The 2941-nt window shown below is 53.9% G+C and overlaps 1 pseudogene; it reads right to left on the bottom strand.

The window, feature by feature from the left end:
* Positions 1-416: 416 nt before the first annotated feature.
* Positions 417-2941, bottom strand: part of LOC140404723 (TSC22 domain family protein 4-like) — a 74453-nt pseudogene continuing 71928 nt past the window's right edge.

Genomic DNA, 2941 nt, shown 5'->3' with positions numbered 1-2941 from the left:
GAGAGGGGGAGGGGCAGAGGGACAGAGAGAGGGGGAGGGACAGAGAGAGGGGGAGGAGTAGAGAGAGGGGGAGGAGCAGAGAGAGGGGGAGGGGCATAGAGAGGGGGGAGGGGCATAGAGAGGGGGAGGGGTATAGAGAGGGGGAGGGGCAGAGGGAGGGGGAGGGGCAGAGGGAGGGGGAGGGGCAGAGGGAGGGGGGAGGGGACAGAGGGAGAGGGGGGAGGGACAGAGAGGGGGACAGGGGAAAGTCAGACCCACCAGAACAGGCGTCTTAGAAGACTGAGCTCAATTTCCTTCTCCTTCCCCCCCTCCCCATGCCCACCAACCTTCCTGAGGACCTTGAATGCAAGCCGCACCCCCCCCCCCGGTCATCCTTTCTGCTCGCCCCACTCCTCCCAACGTCGCCCCTGCACACACAGTCTTATTAAAAAAAGGCAGCGATTGCCAAGTTAGCAGCATGACACAGATCAGTCTGTTTAGAAGCTCAGATGGCACGGCGCGTTGCTGGAGTGTTGGTGACAGGAGACGCCTGGCAGTATTACCTCCCCTCTCGGTGTGTAGTGTTTACTGGGGGGGGGATCCCAACACTGCCACACAGCGTTCCCTCCCCTCCGTGCGCCTCAGGCAGTGTTGGCGGGTGGACGATCCGAGGATCCGGTGCTACTTCCCGCGCTCCGCAGCTGTGTCTGGAGTTGGGAGAGCTGGTCGGGTGTTGGCGAGCGACTTCAGCAGCGAGTTCCTCCTGCTCGAGCAGGGTGTTGCGGTCGATGAGCTCCTTGATCTGCTCCTTCAGCACCTCCACCTCCCTCGCGCACCGCGTACATCAGGTGACTCTTGACCAGGTCCTGTGGGGACAGGGGAAAGGCACAATGAGGTTCTCCACTCTCCGTAATCACAATCATGGGCGTTGTTTAAAAACCCGTCTGGGCTCACTAATATCGCCTTGAGGGAGGGAATATGCTGTCCGTAGCCAATCCGGCCGACACGTGACTCCAGACTGTGGAAGGCGGGGGGCGTATTGGTATTGCCGCTGGGCTAGCAACCCAGAGACCCAGGATAATGCTCTGGGGACCCGGTAAGATCGCAAGAAACTGCAGAGTGTGGTGAACTCAGCCCAATGCATCACACAAGCTTGCCACCCCCACATTGATTCTGTCTACACCTCCCGCTGCCTCAGGAAGGCAGACAGCATTATCAGAGACCTCTCCCACCCAGGCAGTGCCTTCATCCAGACCTTTCATCAGGCAGAAGATACAGACGTCTGAAGACCCGCACATCCAGACATAGGAACAGCTTCTTCCCCACAGCTACCAGACTCCTCAACGACTCCCCCTCGGACTGATCTGTTCCTGTAAGAACACCATTCACGACGCCCTATGCTGCTCTTGCTCATGTATTTGCTTTGTCGATGTACCATTTGTCAATGTTCTCTGTCGATTTATTCTTGTGTCTACTACGTACGTACTGTGTACGCTCCCTCGGCTGCAGAAAAATACTTTTCACTGTACTTGGTACATGTGACAATAAATATCAATCAATCAAACCATTGTCGATTGTTGTAAAAAAAAAAAACATCCGGTTCACTAATGTCCTTTAGGAAGGAAATCTGCCGTCCTTACCCCGGTCTGGCCTACACGTGACTCGAGACCCCCCCCAGAGCAATGTGGTCGACTCTTCAATGCCCCTCAGGGACGGACAATGAAGGCTGGCCTGTCATAGCAACACTCACATCCCACAAAGGAATATCACAACAGAGGACTTTTGCGACTTCCGACATAAATGGCCTGCTTTGCTTTTTAAAACTTTGACTAACATTGTACTTGTGAGAAAGTGTCGTATAATTATCAACGTTTAAAAATGAAACACACACACCCAAAAATTGGGTACTCTGAATTTATAAAAAAATAAATAAACTTTCAGTTCTCTTTCGTTGGTGGTTTGACTGGTGTTTGGGTCACTCTGGTTTTATTGCGGGTTAGGCTAAATTCACAACCCTCCATAACCATTCTTCTCACTCTATCTCGCACCAAACAGAATCATTTTTAAACCGCTTCACACTGACAGATAGGAGGGAGAATCTGCAGTGAACGCTTCACCCGTCTTTCACTAAACCACAACACGCAAGTTAGCCTGGATAATAACAGTGTTATCTGAGAGAGAGGGGGTGAGAGAGAGAGACAGAGAGAGAGGCTGAGAGAGAGGGGGTGAGAGAGAGAGAGAGAGAGAGTGGGAGAGAGAGAGACAGATAGAGAGGCTGAGAGAGAGGGGGTGAGAGAGAGAGATAGAGTGGGGAGAGAGAAAGCGAGGCTGAGAGAGAGAGAGAGAGGCAGAGAGAGAGACAGAGAGAGAGAGAGGGGGTGAGAGAGAGAGACAGAGAGAGAGAGAGAGAGAGAGTGGGAGAGAGAAAGCGAGGTGAGAGAGAGAGAGAGAGGCAGAGAGAGAGGGGGTGAGAGAGAGAGAGAGAGAGAGAGAGTGGGGAGAGAGAGAGACAGAGAGAGAAGCTGAGAGAGAGGGGGTGAGAGAGAGAGACAGAGAGAGAGAGAGAGAGTGGGGAGAGAGAAAGCGAGCTGAGAGAGAGGAGAAGAGAGAGGCAGAGAGAGAGACAGAGAGAGAGAGAGGGGGGGTGAGAGAGAGAGAGGGAGGCTGAGAGAGAGAGACAGAGAGGGGGAGAGAGAGAGGCTGAGAGAGAGGGAGTGAGAGAGAGAGAGAGAGAGAGGGGGGAGAGAGAAAGAGAGGCTGAGAGAGAGAGAGACAGAAGAGAGAGAGACAGAGGCAGGAGAGAGAGAGGCAGAGAGAGAGGGGGGGGAGAGAGGAGGGGGAGAGAGAGAGGCTGAGAGAGGCAGAGAGAGAGAAACAGGCTGAGAGAGAGAGAGGCTGAGAGAGAGAGAGACAAAGAGAGAGGGGGAGAGGGACAAAGAGAGAGAGACACAGACAGACAGAG

Source organism: Scyliorhinus torazame, chromosome 31, assembly GCF_047496885.1.
Source record: "Scyliorhinus torazame isolate Kashiwa2021f chromosome 31, sScyTor2.1, whole genome shotgun sequence".
NCBI classification, from domain to species: Eukaryota; Metazoa; Chordata; class Chondrichthyes; order Carcharhiniformes; family Scyliorhinidae; genus Scyliorhinus; species Scyliorhinus torazame.
The sequence above is the reverse complement of the archived record's forward strand: the minus strand, read 5'-3'. Positions and strand labels throughout refer to the sequence as shown.